Source organism: Hypomesus nipponensis, chromosome 14 (assembly GCF_054491055.1).
Source record: "Hypomesus nipponensis isolate SF chromosome 14, ASM5449105v1, whole genome shotgun sequence".
In the NCBI taxonomy this organism is placed as follows: domain Eukaryota; kingdom Metazoa; phylum Chordata; class Actinopteri; order Osmeriformes; family Osmeridae; genus Hypomesus; species Hypomesus nipponensis.
In genome coordinates, this window is record NC_140374.1 from 11339627 (window position 1) to 11357258 (window position 17632).

The window sequence follows — 17632 nt, forward strand, 5'->3', positions numbered from 1 at the left end:
TCACTTGGGCAGTGTGACAGTCAAAAATATCTCACTAAGTCGGAGGAGGTTTGGGGGAAAAGGAAAAGCTGGGAGTATTTTCACTGGAATCATGAATACAGTACTTGTCAAGTGCAATGATGTGAGTTGTAGTAATCCGTTATGCACACAGTATTGTATACGAGCTGCACACACATTTTTGGTTTAACAGAATTGTGAATCTTAAGTACTCGGCGAACAGTCATCAAGTAAAGAGACTTTAAATCTAAATTTGCCTTCCATCAAGTCAAACTCTAGCTAGCTAACTGCCCCTAGGGGTCAAAATGTTTGGTCCCAGAAGTCTCTTAACACGCAGATGTTACAGTAACATAGCCAGGAAATCAGGTCCAAACATCACCTTTGACCTCGCCTGTCAGCTGATTCAGCATCACCCCTTTTGAAATAGACTCCCGTCTTTAAAAAATTACCGACTTTTCCCACCGCACCCCTCTATTCATTTTGTCCAGCTTCCACTATTCTCAAGTGAGGGCCCTGCGGTCAACGAATACTGATGGCACAGTTGCTGAAAATATGTCGCCTTAGGTTCAAAAAGGTCAAAGGGCTCACACCAGGGTCAGGGCCTGTCTTTATGTCTCTTCTCACCAAAGGCTTTGTGATGAATAGGAAGCCCCAGGAAACAAAAGCTTTCAGCGAAGACAAGCAACTGTGCTTTATACATCACCGCCTCCACCCACTGCAACCCGGCATGCTGAAAACTCACTTTCTAATTGAGAAGAAACAATCTGCAAAGATGCACCTAAAGTAAGGTAAAGAATATAGAGCATGGTGAAACTAGATCTTGATAGGCAACCTAAACTCATCACTCATCACTGGGAAAAATGATACGCAGGGAACAAAGACCTCCACAACTGACAGTTATATTTATCTTGTCCATGTTACGGTACTGATAGACTTGCTGTCCCCATGTAAACCAGTAGTGACGGGCAGCCGGTTACTTTGAAGGATTCAGTGCATATAGTACACATTGTCAATATTCAAATATTGCACTTTGTTGCATTAACTTCCTTCAACTTAGAAAATGAATGGTATTCAACTTTAAAATGTTGTTCCATGAAGTGTATGGCAAATCTGTTTTAATAGTCTATAGTTGTTAAGCATCTATAGACCATCAGGGGAGTCCCTTTTAATAAAGAAGAAGAGAAAACCATTCCTTTCAAATCAACATACACCATTTCAACCCACGAAGAAAGTGCTCAAAAGGTTATCTGCAGCTCAATCAATGTACTCGGCTTTGAAGACAAAGAAGAAGAAGAAAAAAAAACGTTTTCTTCCTCAACTTGTTTTCCATGCCATTGCATTTGACCCTTGTAAAACAGTATCAGCAAACTAATAACCAAGCTGGCCTCTAATCTGTTGCCTCTGTTCCTCTCTCCTCTTGTAATGTGTTGCAGATTCCAGAGGTTGAAATGGGCAGGGAGATTTTAAGCAAATGGCATCTGGTTAAAGGTCAGAGTCAGGGGGCCCAGTGGGTGAAAGGTTGAATAACTCAAAGGAAAGTAGTGACCATTTCAGATGGGAGATGTTTAATAGAGGAAGACTCTTGCTCTCTTCATTTTAGTTTAGCTAGTTAGTAATACAGCCTGGTTACTGTACTTTATCTGTTTTGTAGTATTAAGTTTACACATTTTGGCTCATAGGCTAAACAAAGGTGGCGTAGTCGTAAGCTTCATCACTATCCAACTCTATAGAACAACAATAAGAAGTTTAAACTGTCAATTAAAGACATATAAGGAAATCCCTAATCATTTACCTTGAAAGCAGTTCATTTTAGTTTTTTAACTTACTTTCAAAGAAATGTGTGTTCATGTAATTTGTCATTTGTTTACAGTTACAGTTACAGTTTATCTACTATGATTTACAAAGATATTGCTAACTTTTGATTGGATACTTTCCGATATTAAAAGTACAAATGTTATTGCTTAGGGGGGGGGGGGGTCAGATCATTGTGTACATTGGTGTATAAAGTGGAACATGTGCTTATAATTCTAGTTTAAGCGTTGAGCGCTGGGGCAGGAAAATTAGTGGAATTACTATTTTATTTTAACCAGATGATTGCTCCAGTTGAGCACCAGTGAGTTTTCATTAGGGGCTGTAATTTACGAGTCTCCCTCTGCATTCCAGGAGTTGGACAAACTCCCCCAGGTCTTGGTGTCAAAGAAAATGCCTGGGCATTGACACTAGAAGAATATGCAGAGGGCATTTGCTAACACATCTATAAAAATATATATTTTGAGTACGTAGTAAAACTAACTTTTTTGAGAAAGTCCCTATCTAATTGGCTGGGACCTTAAACGTGTCTTGAGTTTTGACCTATGTTTTGCTAGTTAAATGTCCACCACTTTTCACTGATTCTCAGATTCACTGATGCGTCCTGGATTGCCTTTGGTAATTTCTCCTTGGAGATTGATGTGTTTTTCTAAGCATGTTAAAGAAAAATGCTCTGAGAAATGATTCACCCTTTTTTAATTGGCGGATTGTCTGGTTCTAGTGTATCAAGTTAGTATATCTAACACCTGTACATTTCACACGTTCTTCATGGCCTTTCGCAGTGGCAAGGTGGTGCAGTTCCACCTCACAGCAAGAAGGTCCTAGTTTCTATTTCAGAATGGAGCACTGATTGGTGCTCTGGTGGGCCTTTGTTATCTCCCTGGCCATTGTGTGTGGAGCTTACATGTTCTCACCATGCTCACATGGATTTCCTCCACAAAACAAACACTAATATATAAACCCATGCAGAACATACCGCGTTCATGTGAGTACTTGGACTTGGCTCCCGGACGCTGCGATGTGGCGGCACCTGGCTGACCTGGAAGTAAGGATACCAGGATGGAGGAAACGCAGAGAACATTTCTAGTGAGAGTTTTGGTTGATGCCCTGACATGCGTGTATGTGCTCCGCCACTCCTTGGACTTGTGTGTAGTCCACAATTGTGAGATTAATTAAGGTTTCTTTTGCTCTTCTCGTTCAGTGTAAAGACGGGTAAAATTGCAACCAGCAGTCAAAACAAGACAGCCTGCTTAGTGATAGTCTTAAAGTCTGGTTAAATCCCCCTATTAATTTTCCAGCTCTATAAATCAAATTTTTGCTTCTATTATCTTGGGAATGACCTTTGGTCTTTAAAAAAAGGTTAAATCTCCCAGCATGAGCTGTAAAAAGTGGGCAGCTATGTAAACACTGTGTTCCCCCATGGAAGAATTATAGGGCTGTCTGATGTCAAAGTTGGCCTCTGATGTCTGAAAATGTAGATTTGATGGAATTTCATTCATCATTTAACAGTTCTGTAGAGTTGACACAGTAACTGGGAGCTTTTCCAGGGTGGTCTCAGAGAGCTTCTTGTCATCCTATGGACACTTTGATTAAAACTGCAGATACAAATGAATGAGTAAATTGTGGAATAAAATAAAATTTTGTACCAGGAGGAATGTTTAACAATATGGCAGTGTAGTTGTAGGCACTGGCAGGACGTCAAGTTGGGTTCAAGACAAACACTTTCCAAAGTTAACACCACCCAAGGATGTCATTCACTATCCCTTAACCTAATTACACATAAATGCTGCAGTTGGCCTTTTCACCTTACACTCAAGCTCTAACCTTAATTATAACGTTAAACCTGACCCAAATTTGTTGCATTCAGCTTGTTGTCGAAATGATCCATCAGATCCATCTCCTTGTGGATACACATCAACTGGTTTTGTTTTATATGCTGTCATTCCAACATAAATTAAACCTGAGAAGTAGTACAGTTACAATGGTACAGTATGTTTGTATATAAATGTAATCAGGCAGCAGCCTTTAAAATAGAAAAATAGAAAAACAAATGTTTGTAACATAATTTAAATAACATTGCTATTGCTTGTTGGCCATTACAGTCTAACAGAAACCTAAATGGAACCAAAAGTTACCGCTACTGCAGACCACTAATCATGTACTTAGAAATGTGTTTGTAAACAGAGGGGTGGATGCAAGGCAGCCATGTGCTTGTGCTAATGATGGGGCGGGGGAGATGGAAACATTGAGGGAGGCCCCATGGTGTTGCCTAACTCTCTCTCTTAGCTGCCAGGTCATGGGTTATTAAGAGGTTTACATTACCTGGAGCCCTGCTGAGAAACCTTTTCTCTGAGTTTTTGTCCAGTCCACATATTCTGAACACTCATTTTTGTGCAACGTATTATTAAGTTGGCAATATCAGTAATTTTATTTTTCGATTATTTCAATTTCTATCTTTCTCTGTCTCTCTCTATTTGCAATACAATAATTACATGCATTACTTACCTGCTACTTCTTATTGTTTCCTACAAATGTTTTATACGTGATATATTACTGTCTTGAAAGATATTGAAACTTGCATCTTGTCATCCTGATTTAGTTGAAACTCAGCACAAAACCTGTTCATTATGTCTGAAATGAACATCTAGAAAGTCTAAACCTTCTGTTTGTATTGACTGCGGATCATAAATAGTCTTTAAATTGTCTGCCTGAAATTGTCTTGAACAATGATTACAACTTGTGGCATGCTGTGCTTGAGCACAATGGAGTGGCGGGGGGGGGGGGGGGGGGGGGGGGGGTTCGCTGAGGAAGAGAGAGATGTGAAAGAAAGAAAAATAGAGTGAGAGAGGGAGATGGTTGTGGAGCTCCTCTTTTGGCTCTGAGTGTTATGATGAATGGGGGAACAATATGTAGCAGTTGTGTGTGTGTGCACAGGTTGTCGTTGTTCTAATTGAAAACTAATTGAGATGGTATGTTGTGCACTTCTGTTGTGTTGTGGCACCTTAAGGCAAACATGGGATAACCTCTTTAGACTGGAGTAGTAACTTTACGACACAATAAGCTAAAACAAGAACAAAACAGAAACCTCTCCGACATCTTTTATTTTCCATAACAAGGTAAACAGAATCATGTTTCACGCTTTGATCTAACATCCTGAAACCCCTCTTTCTTGGACATCCTCTCTTTTCCTGGTGCCAAAGAGACCATAGAATAGACAGCACTGAACACTCCACTCCCAGTGTCAGGGTGTTAGAGTTGAGATGCAGTGCATGCTGCTGTTTTCGGGCCAGAGAGGCAGAATAGAGGGAGCAGGGCCAGGACGGGGCCTTGAGTCCTGCCAGCTGCACCCTGTCTTTGAGGAGGGAATGGAGTGCTGCTCATTGAGGCTGGCAAACGCCATCCCATAAACTTTCCCCTGCCGTTCCCTTTGATTGTCCTTGGACATCTGCCTGGCCCTCCCATCAGGAATGTGCAGCAGCTGTTTGCTGCAAGTGTCTTCGTTGTGTGAACTCGGGCCTGTGCACGGGCCCTGGCTTAATGAATTGAGCCAACTCAAACTGGGTCGCCTGGGACACTGCGTCCTGGTGCATAACTCTGCCCTGGGGATGACAGGCAAGCTCAGAGAAAAGGGGCTGGGAAATGTATATTATGGAGGTTAACCATTTGCCCTCACACTGTAATTGGCTTAGATTGTCTAGCGACTGGATTTGCAGGGGGAGAACCTGCACTGTGCTTCAGTGCAAAAGTTCAGCTGTGCCTGACACGGAGTGTGTGTGAGGGTTAGAGAGAGAAAGAAACAGGGAGGGAGGGATGGAGAGATAGAGAGAGAGAAACAGAGAGAGAGAGAGAATAAGAGGGAGAGTGAGAGAAAGCCAGATTGCAACATAAGGAGTAAGTAGAGAGCAAGTGTGTAGATTTGATGTTTCATTACAACAGTACTAATCTAATGACTTAAACGTGAATTAACTGAAATGTAAATGCACTTCACAGTTTATATCAGGCCACACACATATTCACACAAGTACCTTCCGCCATCACACAAGTCACACATTGTTAGCAGAGAAATAGTGGCAGAGGGGGAAATTACAAAGGTGTCAGATACTCTAAGGATGGAAATTCCCAGATGTAAAGAGGAATGTGTTTGATTTCCCATCTTTACTTCTCTTAAGCCAAGGGAAGGTTTAGATCTCAGCATCCCAACTCATGTGAGCTTTAGACTAAAGAAGACAAGAGGATTAGTGATAATGTGGGTACCCTTTACCCAAGACGAACTGGCAAACATGACTGGGTGCTGAGTGATGGGTAGAGGAATCTGATGCGGCTGCTTGTTTGTTTGAAATGGCAGATTAGAAAGAGGACGCAGAATTCAGGAAGGTAAACAGTAAAGGGGATTGGTCTTTTTGTGAAGGAATAATTACCAACAGTTAAGAGCTCCAGGAGCTTTGGTATTGGAAGTTTTATTGTAACCATGAATTTCTTCAGTTTTAGCTGTGACTGTCATACATCTTGATGGTTTGCGCCAAAATTCAAAATAAAAATACATGTTTGGCAACTTTAAGTCAGGTGTTATTTATGACAGAACTTCCATGCTGGTTTACCGTTTCTCGTTAGAGAGGTTTTGATAGTTGTTGTTTTTTTAATTCCCATTTCCTCTTGTATCCCTGTATGACAGACAGTGTTCAGTGATGAGGGTTGTTCCATGGGCCATGATGAGTTGTTTAAAATCTAATCAAAAACTAACAAGTCCCTGGTTATTTGTTTCTGCCTCGATACTTGAGAGTTCGCAGATGTTGTGGAAGGTAGGGAGTCAATTGTTTATACAGCAGTGAATCTTTTCCAAACACACACATTCTATCAGCCCACATGGCTATCTATCAAGGGAGGCAGAAGTTACAGTTTTTCTGAAGTCAGACAGGCACAAAAGCCCTTCAGCCGCAAATTACAACTCCCACCCCACCTGCTGAAGCCAGCGTGCTGGCGGCGTAGTGTTCAGACGGTAACCTGCCTCCAATCGATCGGTTGTTGTTGCAGCTGTGCTCTGGTTGATGGTTTATTTAAGCGGCTCCACATGCTTGTTGAGGGTAAGGCAGCTGAATATATAAAACAGGCTCTCAGAACCACTTTGTGGTCCAGGCAAGAGTAAATGGAATAATAAAATCCAAATGGTTTCATCCTATGTTCTGGCCTCGTAAATCCAGGAAGTCACTGCTTACCTTGATCCAATGCATGGATCAAGAATGCATGCATGTGTATACAAAAAAAAGGTTACATGTGGCTAACAAGATGACCCCTCAATGAGAGATCTAATCAAACATCAGCAGGTCTCATGTCTACAAAAATACAGAGGTAGTGGTTTTCAGCTGTAGGGATAGTTTGGAGACAAACAACTAATTGGTTTTGTATTGGTACTCACATAATTAATTGTAACATGGGAGAGACAACTTTAGAGATTACTTTATTTTAACAAAACTATCTACAAAAAACATTTTGGGTGTATTGAAATAAATAGACAACTACAACGTTCAACTTGTTTCAATGAGTTCATGTTTGCAAAAATAGAAGTACACTGACATACTGTTGTCATGTAGAAAAAAAACTTTTGCATAATAGTTCTTCAACATCTGCCTTCAAAGTTTCAGCTGCTTTGTCCTGTAATGTTTGCCCTTGTAAAGGAAAATAAATCATATAAGGTTTAGTCATAAACATTTCCCTAATCTCACTGCTCAGTTTCTCAAATGTAACAATGAGCATTTTCAGGACTAAATTTGTTGTACACTTTGGAAACTCAAGTCTCCTAAATCTCCTTCTTGACTAATAATCTGTTTTAATGAGTCAAAATGTCCCTTCATCTCATATTTAAATTGGAATTATTGACAGTACACTAAATCTTACAGTAACATGCAAGATTGCCTGCTTTTACATTCAGGTTCAAATCTAAGATGCAGAGGCCCTCTACACTGCCTTGTTAATTAGGCTGCAAGGTCAGGTCACTGCTCTCTTTGAAAAGAGGGCATTGAGCATCTCCCCTTTACTCACCCTAATATCTTCCCACAGTGCAAAGATGAGGATGTGTCTCAACTTCCTGCTCCCGAACACACAGACAGGAAAGAAGTACAGTAACAGGGGTGAACGTTCAACTCTGCAGTTATCTAGAAATCCCAGGAAGATAGATTCATGTTTTACATTATTTGTTATGATGCAGTATTAGTTTAAATAATTACTGACATGGTAATCCCAAATGATTCAAGAAAAAACGCTGTCAAAAATAACAGATTTGATATGTCATGGGGTTGCAGTATTACATGTTTTCACCAGAGGAAACTGAGAAAAGAGGAAAGAATTATAATTTACTCAGTGAATGCAATGACCGTCAGACTTTATTGTCCTGTAGCAGTCTCAAATTTAAGGTATTATTACTCTTGTCAGAAGAACCACTGACAAAATTACATAATTCCACTTTCCTCTTCAAGAATTTGGATTTTATTTTTTATTTCACATCGTACAACAATGCCTTATTATTTCTAAAGGGTCTCAGTGCTTAAACTCAGCAGTTCCTTGTTTAACTTAACAGTACAGTAAAAAAAACAAACATTGCATGGTGTGTCCATGAATCGTATGTGAAACATTGTTTTCATTTCAAATAAAACTATAATGGGTATAAAGTGAAGCCAATTCCAAAAGTGCAAGTAAGCTGAATTTAATAGCCCTTTGCTGTCAGTTGTCAAACCATTTCAGTTGACTTTTGTGGCCCTTGGAAACAACAAAGGTAAGGCTTGCTAACAGTCAGACGTTCTGATATTTGGGATATTTCTGTAAACTCCCAGGGGACTAAGCTTGCCCTAGAAAAGGCTGAGGGCTGAAAAATATTGTTAGAAAACAACTGTTCATGCAGACCTCAGGTTCAGTGTTAGGAAACAAGAAATATATAGCACATTTCACTACACTTGATGTCTTTGTGGTTTAAGATATGTTTGCTTGTAAAACATAGATTCCAATGTTCTCGATTGGAGGGTTCCCATATATGTGAAATAAAGAAATTGGTTCAAGAAAGATAAATAGTTGTTTCTATCAATAGATAGTAAAAAACTAACAAAAATTTTTTTTTAGGTGGTTATTAGGTTGTACTGTACTGTACGTTGTATTGTCACGTGGAATATAGATCAAGGAAGGTTTAAAAGCAATATTGCCATGTGTGATTTCATGAAGAACAGTAACATGCATACTGCACGCCACACGTGTAAACAAAACAGGCTTGACTTTTACAATGTAACATTGCAGTTTAAACCAATGCTATTGTTTTTTCCTTATACTGATTATTCTTTATGTCATTTGGAGGGTAACCAGTCATTAGCGGGTGGAACCACTTTTGTTTCTTTACCCACTGGGTAAATGCCAAATGAATGTACAAAAGCAAATTATGTTAACTTTGCTTTGATGCATTGTTCCCCTAATTTTCATCCATTACCCAAAGCTCAGAACTACTTAAAACAATATTTGTTCATTTCGTTTCACTCAGACCAATTTGGAGTCCTTAAACAAAGTACCTGAAAGATTTAAACAAAATACAATACTGCTTCTCATTGATGGTTGTAACTACAGCTCTCAACTGTCTCTTAACATACCGTAACACCCAACTGACAAACCCTACCCAGGACATAGTTTTAACCTATATGCTAGTACCTACCCACCAACACGCCATGAACTCACAGGTACAGTATCAGGTTCTTAACCTTGAATTGGTATCATCAGTTCTTGTACCTGCTACATTTGTGTTACCGGCAACATCTGACCACACAACGTTTGACAGGCTCTCTAATTACCTTTGCTATTTATGGTGCTCTGCCCGTCTGCTACTGATTTCTCCATTATCTTGACAGTAAACAAACTGGTCCCATTAGAACATAGCCATGTGAAGCTTGCCTGTGGCAGGCTTGGGCCTTAGCATAGCGACCACAAATCGCTTCTGCATTAAAAGTCACCATGTAACAATAACCTTTGGCTTTATCACCAACTGCTTTTTTAGTAAGGAGGGCCTTTTTGTGCAAGCACTTAGGCTTTATTCACCTATATTGACTGACTCAGACACTCTGAGAGTGATACTCTTTGAGGGTCCTAGTGGAGAAAACCCTAGAAAATAGAGGAGGTCCTAGAGGAGTTACACAATTCCTCAGATCTCTTCTGGATTGCTCCTTATCGCATGGTTTTTGCAAACACTGAGACAAATAATTCAGTCAAAATTACGATTCGGATTGTTCTGAATTCCAGCTGTATTTTTGGGAATATGATTAATTCTGTCCTGGAGTTGAACTAATTCTTTGATCCAAGCAGCTTAGTTGATTTGTTTCTTAATTTTGATTTTTAGTGTATGATATAATTTACATGTTTATTAAAAATACTAGCTTTTTTTGCTTATGATACTTGACAAAGTTAAATTGCATTACATTGAAATCAATGTGTAAATCTGTGTACACACAGCTAATGTACTGAAATATCTTCATGGATGGTCAATCCTCAGGCTTTGACACCTATGTTGAGAGTCAAACCTTTGACATTTGCTTTGACACAGGACCCCTATTTATACACTGAGACTCAACTTCCAATACTGCAAATGCATGGAGCATCAAGTTGCAAATGTCACTATTTTAATCTCACTGACAGAATACTTGATTATTTTAAGTACTGTATGTCTTTCTGTCTGTGAACTTGTCTGCATACTTTTGTTAGTGTATGTTTTCAAGGGGGTGTGTTTGGCGGAGCCCCTCCCCTTTTTCCCCTTTTGCTGATCTAGTACAGTACAGCAACAGTATTTCTCAACATTACCAATACACCATCTGTGTGGGATGCTATAAAACAAATAACCAAGGTCTCAGTGCATCCAAATGTTGTTCAGTCAACTATCCTGACATGATTAAGACCAATATAAACAGTGATCACACGGTACTACACTGGTACTACACTAATTCTATTATTACCAGTCCGAATATAGTTTATGTAATAGCTTAGATCTTTTATGTCTGTGTAAAATCAGATCATTACACTGAGGTACAAACAGATCATTAAAATTTGGGAATTTTTAGCTCATCTTAAGAAAATAAATTTACAGAGAACAAGAGCTGTGTCTACTGGCTTTGAATGCTTCCTACATCTTAAGGGTCTCTGTAAAATAACTTTTGTTCATATCAGACTGCATTAAAAAAAAATATATATTTTGTTGAAGTGTGACTATTCAAATGTGATAATTTATCCATTCATTCTGACAGTTTTACAAGGTGCCAAGATAGTTGTCCACAACATTTGTTTGATTAAATCTCCAATGACCAGAAACATTGATTTGTTGTCATCCTTGTTGCATTGACTCACCATACCACAAGAGACTTTTGAAGTCTGTTGATCATATATATATATATATATATATATACCACATTTGTTCAAATTAAGTGTGCACACACAGTATGGAAACTTGATACCCGACTAAATGGATGGTGCCAATAATGATAATACAAATTGCATTGTGGCAGTCACTGTGGGATAAATAATTAGGATACAATGGAGTAGAGTAACAAAAAAAAAGTAAAAAAAGGGTTTAATTGATTGTCAAAAGTAATTATATATACAGTGATAAATTGAATTTTTGGACTGCCTTTTCAACATAGTGATGATAATATATATTTTAAGTTACCAGACTTTGTATTATATTGTATTATAATGTTTTAACAAGTTGACCTACAAACATTGTCTGTTTGTATGTGTCCAGGGTGAGGCAAAGCATATGCTCAGCCCAGGGCAACGCTGCTAAACCACAAAACTGAAGAAAATAAAACTCAAAGGATTAGAACAATTTAGAAAGCAGACCCCCTTCTTTTCTATTGAGTTTTCCCCCGCGCTGTGGCTATTTCTCTATGCCCAGCATGGGCTCCACTTTGTGGCTTTTAATAACCTGCCCCTTCAAGCTCCTACCCCCTGAGACACATTTTTCCCCACTTTATTTGTGCCGCTCTGTTTCTACCTACCAGCAGCTGCAAGGAGGAGTGAACAGCGGAGGCGGCAGCAGCAAATTTCTTCCAGTTGCTCAACACGCTAATCCTCCCCTTTTCTTCGCAGCTCAAGCATTATATTGCAGTTTCATTGACTAGGAGGTGTTGTGTTGCAGTGGAATCAATAGCTCAGGGGATCCCAGCCCAACGATTAGCTTGTCAGTCAGGGCTCTGTGGTTGGAAGGAGGGGAGGCTGTGTAAATCCCAGAATGCCAAGGGCCACCGGTATGGAAAAGCTGGAATGCTGGGAGCCGCCGATTGCTCTCCACCACCTGTTGTAAGAGGCAACATGTGCTGAGAATATTAACCTTTCTGCTACTGTGGTTTAACCACTGCCCACTGCTATTGGTTTCTTCGTTCAATCGGAGGCTACTAACCGCAAGTCACAGCTACAGTATTGGAGACAGTTTGACCCCTTTCATGCATCAGGATTGGACCCATATTTCAACGTATCATAATAAGTGTTCAGAGCCCGAATCATTACAGTAATGATTGAATGGTCAATGCAGGTATCATTTTGGTGTCCTGCAGTACATGGAGATTAAAGGAGCATTACTTACCATCGCTAAGATTTAGAGTACACTGTGTCATGTTTGTTTTTCTGCATTAAATCAATTCCTAAGGGTCAATCCCCAGAGTCACTGAACCAGGATTCATTTCTGTGGAAGAGTAATTGTAAACTATTTGTATATGGGCCAAATGCAAGGGGAATTTAGACAGAGCAAATCTTTGACCTTTCGAAAATATTTTGGCCCCCATCCCAGAGTTGACACACAGTTCATCATCAATAGAATGCCATCTGATATTTAGAGAACAGATACAACATGGACAAAGACTTGTTGAACCAAATGCTCTCTAATATCTACCTTTACCTATTGTTTGTCATATGTAGCCCTGTGGTATTCTACAGAGGCCTTGCAGTAGAGACCCACCCACAGAAATGATAGCATGTGTGAAGTTTCTTCGGAGGAAGTTATTGGACCATTTTACATTTGAAAAATAAAAGAAATCCCACACGTTTTTATCACATTTATTAACATAAATAGATGGATAACAAATCATGCGCTCAATTTTATCAATAATTATGATCTGCCCACTCATTTCTTGAATCCTCAGAGACCCATTGCTCCCACTCCTGTCTTCAAAGTCACACAAAGTCTTGTCCTCAAGACACACAAGTCATCTGACCTGGGTCATGGGGTAATCTCGGTGGTGAAGTGAATAGCCGTACACTTGGCCGGGAAGTAGTTGTGGCACACTGCACAGAAGGCCTGTTGCTTGTAAACACAAATAGTATGTTATCAGTGGTGAAATGGTAAAAAGCATTCCATATTAGAATGAGAAATCAGCCGGTTCAAAACTGTCATTATGGGGGTCACACTGGGGAAGAGCAGGGACAATCAATCAGTTACTGTAGGAGGGGGAGGAGTCAAGGGAATAAAGATAAGAATAAAGAAAGATGGAGTGTTCCCTTGATTGTGTGTGTGTGTTTGGAGTGTGTGAAGGGATGGGGTGTGAGTGAGTGGGATATGGGCTTCATTGGGACTGATGCATTTACTCTCTAGAAGCTAACTTCTGGCTGAACACAGACTCTGTCTGCAACAGGAGGCTTTCTAAAAGCACATAGAATTATGTATGGGTGGCTGTTTTTCTGTTTGTGTCTCTGTGTGCAGTAGTTGTAGGTACTTTGTTCCTCTCCAAGGTATCCAGTGTTAGTTTGGTGTATACAACATGTAAGGTGGGGGGTCAGATGGCTGAGCGGCTAGGGAATCGGGCTACCAATCAGAAGGTTGCCGGGTCGATTCCCAGCTGTGCCAAAGGACGTTGTGTCCCTGGGCAAGGCACTTCACTTCAATGTCCCTGTACTTTCTGTAAGTCGCTCTAGATAAGAGCGTCTGCTAAATGACTAAATGTAAATGTAAGGTGTATGAAGTCTAAACTTAAAGACAAAGCTTTGCAAAGTCAATTTGTCAGTTACAAAGTTTACACACAAGTTCTTTGCATTAGTTTTACAATATATAGTATGCTTGCCAACAAAATTGTGATTTATTGAGGAAAAACTAATACCCTTCACAGAATAAATACTCTAGTACCTTTAATAAGTACCTTTAGTAAATTGTCAATCCACAAGCGGGGTGATGTTAAAGACATCACTTGGGGTGCTCACTGCAACAGAGAGGTTACCAGAATTTACAAGTTCCAGAACCCATTGACCAGCAGATCATTTGTTGTGTATGATCAAGTGTTGTGTATGTGTCTTTGTGTGAGTTTGGCAAGCAGAAGGAAAGTCTCTCAAGAGTCCTTACCAAGGGATCTGGGAAAACGTTCTAGTTTCTAGGGAAATGAACTCAAGAGTGAACACTAGCGTGTTAAGTTATTAGCCCCACTTTGGGTTGTGTATGTGAAACAAGCTCTTATAAGAGTTGGTGAGAATCCCTTGACTCACATTACTCCTCCCCCTTGCTTTGTCTCTTTTTCAGGGCCAGGTTAGAAGGGTCACTTTCTCCATGTGGATAGGTCCTCTGGCGCAATTATCTGGCTACAATGCTCAATTAGTGGCAATCCCTCTTTTGAGGTGACAATACAAGGGCTTTAGATTTTTAAGACCTTAAGATGAAAAAGAGACACCGATAGAAAGATTAAATATGCCTTAAACATGGTTTCCATATAACTTTTAAAGATACCCATAGAAAGATTAAATGTGCCTAACCTGGCAAAATATTCAATTTACAAGTTACCTTCAAGACTATGAAGTAGATTGAAAGTACTATAAGCCATTAAGTATTGCATTAATCACACTTCAAACTGCAAATTGCTATGCAACTACTACCATGGCTCAGAGTTAAACTCCACAAGGATGTGTACTGATATCTAAGAGAAATCAATTCAGATCAAAGTATGGAGGCAGCAGTTCAGGTAACAACCACCCCTAACAAGGTCACTATCTGTAACCAGGTGCTCAATTAAAAGGGGCATTAACCTTGTTTACACAATACAACAGCAATATGGAGTAGGGCAGTAAATGTATTGTCATTAAACAGTAGGAGGCCGCTTGCTTCTGGCAGACTGCCCATAAGCCATTTGAACTGGGCTGCCAAACACAACCCTTTAAGCCAACTCAAGAGCCACATATGGAGCATGCTCCAGATCGCCACAGCCAAGTAATGAACACAAGTTTGTGCTGTGCCCTAAGTTCTTAGAAATCAGTGTAAACATTATTTTGAAATATATTTAGTAGGAGGTGTCAACCACTGCGGAAACTGTTTGCACAGCTTCATGATGTGGTCAGCGAGAACACTAACCCAGTTCACACGCACATTTAAATCAAGAGAGAGAAAAACGACACCAATAAAGTTGTTTTGGAGCTTTGATGATGAACGTGCCACAACTCTCTGTCCCCCAGTTCAGGGTTTGACATACCTGCCAAGAAACAAGACAAAACTTTACATTTAAAACCCATATTTATTTGTGGAACAAAATAGTGTATATCTGGCACAGATTAGCAACTTGTACCAATATTTAAACTGCCAAAATATGTTTAATGTGGATTGTGTTTGTAATAAAGACAAAGTGGAGATTGTGGCAAATTTTTCTTACAATAACTGGTACTTGAATAATTTGTAGAGACCATGATTTTTTGTCTTGACCATTAGATTACATTTGTTATCTAATATAAGTACCACATGTATATTTCTGTTTTACTATTAACTCATTAATTAGGCACTCATTAGTTCATGTTTAACTAGTAATCATTCATTACAAATGTGTGAGCATTTATTAATTGATTCATACTATTCATACTAGTGGTTGTTCATTACTTAATAGTAACTATAACTAACTATATCAATCCATCTATCCATGTATTTTTCCCCTTATTTTCTGTTGTATGTTTGCTTAAGTTCTATTTAAGGTCTTGGCCTGCACGTAGGTATTGCAACTGTCACTTTTGTTCCCAGGGGAGTGGCATGCAGTTAACCTAAAATCAAGGCCTGTAATTTGTGGTTGAAGGCACACTCTAAAATCTTTCTGATCTCAGTGCCTGAGGCGTCTGCACACAAGACTTGATTAGAGCAAATTACATGTGGGAGCTACAGCATTAACCACAGCTTGGGGTGAAAGTCAGTCGTTTGCATTTATGTGTGTCTTTGGGTAGGAGGATCACAGTATACACAGGGAGTAACTGACGCATAAAGTCAGCAAATTACTGACTGTGGTTTGATTCTACACAAACAATTCATAAAATCTGTCAAAAATCTGAGAGAAAATAATTGTTCAGCAAAGTGCTCTCCACATCACCTGATTGTGGTCTGCCACAACACACCCACATGGATCTTTACAGTTATTAACAACTGTTTTGAATCATGAATCCACTATTGCTCAACATATTATCTACAAGTGCCTGGTCAGCTACAGGGATAAGACGGAAGATCTTTTCAAGACGTAGAAGAGCAGGAGGAAAAAGCTACTGGCATCCAAAAACATGGGACACGTCATCATTAGTTTTCCTCAATATAACGGTTTATGTAACTGTGAAACAGACACACACGTTCTCTCATAAACCTACAGTCTGTGCACACACATACAAACACAAATTTGACTTGTTTACTCCTTTATTTTCTACTGAATGGTAGGATGAATGGATGGATGAATTGATAAATAGGTGGTTGGACGGAAGGACAGACAGACAGACATAGAATAATAGATACATATGCATATATATATATATATATATATATATATAGCTCACTTACCCCAAGCACTACCTGCATTTAAGGAAAGAAAATACCCCATCTTTCACATTACATGTCCTCTTGAGGAACTAGGCAAGAGACAAAAGCAGAACATTTCAAAACCCTGTTCTGCCCCGAATGGGAGCGTGTATGTCATGTTGGAGGAGTGGAGTTTTCTATCGATTCATGGGCCTCTTCACTCCCCTGGGCCTTTTTACTTTGGGCCTCTGTCAGGTCCCTTTCTTTTTCTTTTTTCTTTTTTTTTCTTTCTTTCTTTCTTTCTTTCTTTCTTTCTCTCTTTCTCTCTCTCTCTCTCTCTCTTTCTCTCTCTCTGTCCGTCTCTCTGTACTTCTGTCTCTTTCTTTTTCCTTCTTTCCATCTCTCTTTCTCTCTCTCACACACACTTTCCTACTCTTTCTCTACCCCTTTGTTTGCTGTGTATAAGAGGGTTTTTAAACCCAGCCAGTGTTTGTAATTAGCTCCCAATGTTGGAATGGAACATGTTGAGGTGGGTGTTAATGGGACGACCAGGCCCTCTTTCTCACAGCAGGCTGAGAGCAGAAACAGAAACCGGGCTTTGTTCCCTGGGCTAGGAGAAGACAAAAACGGGCATAAAGTGTGTAGAAGGACCTCTGGAAAATATTAACAGGCATTCACAGCTTAAAAAGAAATCTCAAATGGAATGAAACAGAAGGCAAATATAATGACGGTCAACTCTTAAGAAAGTGTTGGAAACCAGTTTGGTCCAAACAATTGGGAAATTTTACAAACTTCTTTGTTGTGAAACTATATAAAATAAAACATAACTGTTATTTGGGGTTTCATGACTACAAGGTGTGAGTTATGTGTTAGGGAATTGATCATGGCTGAGAAGTGTAATGTTACAGTAATGAAGTGTCTTGTATTTGTGATATTTTGTCTAAGATAACTATGTTTTACAGCTATATTTAATATTACAGTAACATGTAAACTGCAGTTTTTGAACAGGTAGCTACGGTATCTGGATTTGTATCAGGAACTTGGACAAAAATGTCAACTTTGGACATTTGGTCGTCAGAGTTC

General features: G+C 39.5%; 1 long non-coding RNA gene across 1 annotated transcript in view; it reads right to left on the bottom strand.

Moving 5' to 3' along the window:
- Positions 1-6901: 6901 nt before the first annotated feature.
- Positions 6902-17632, bottom strand: part of LOC146258591 (uncharacterized) — a 31725-nt gene continuing 20994 nt past the window's right edge. The window contains exons 2-3 of the long non-coding RNA XR_014729714.1: positions 7843-7955; positions 6902-7469 (exon numbers count right to left, since the gene is read on the bottom strand). This is a non-coding gene — a long non-coding RNA (uncharacterized LOC146258591). The remainder of the gene's footprint in view (positions 7470-7842; positions 7956-17632) is intronic.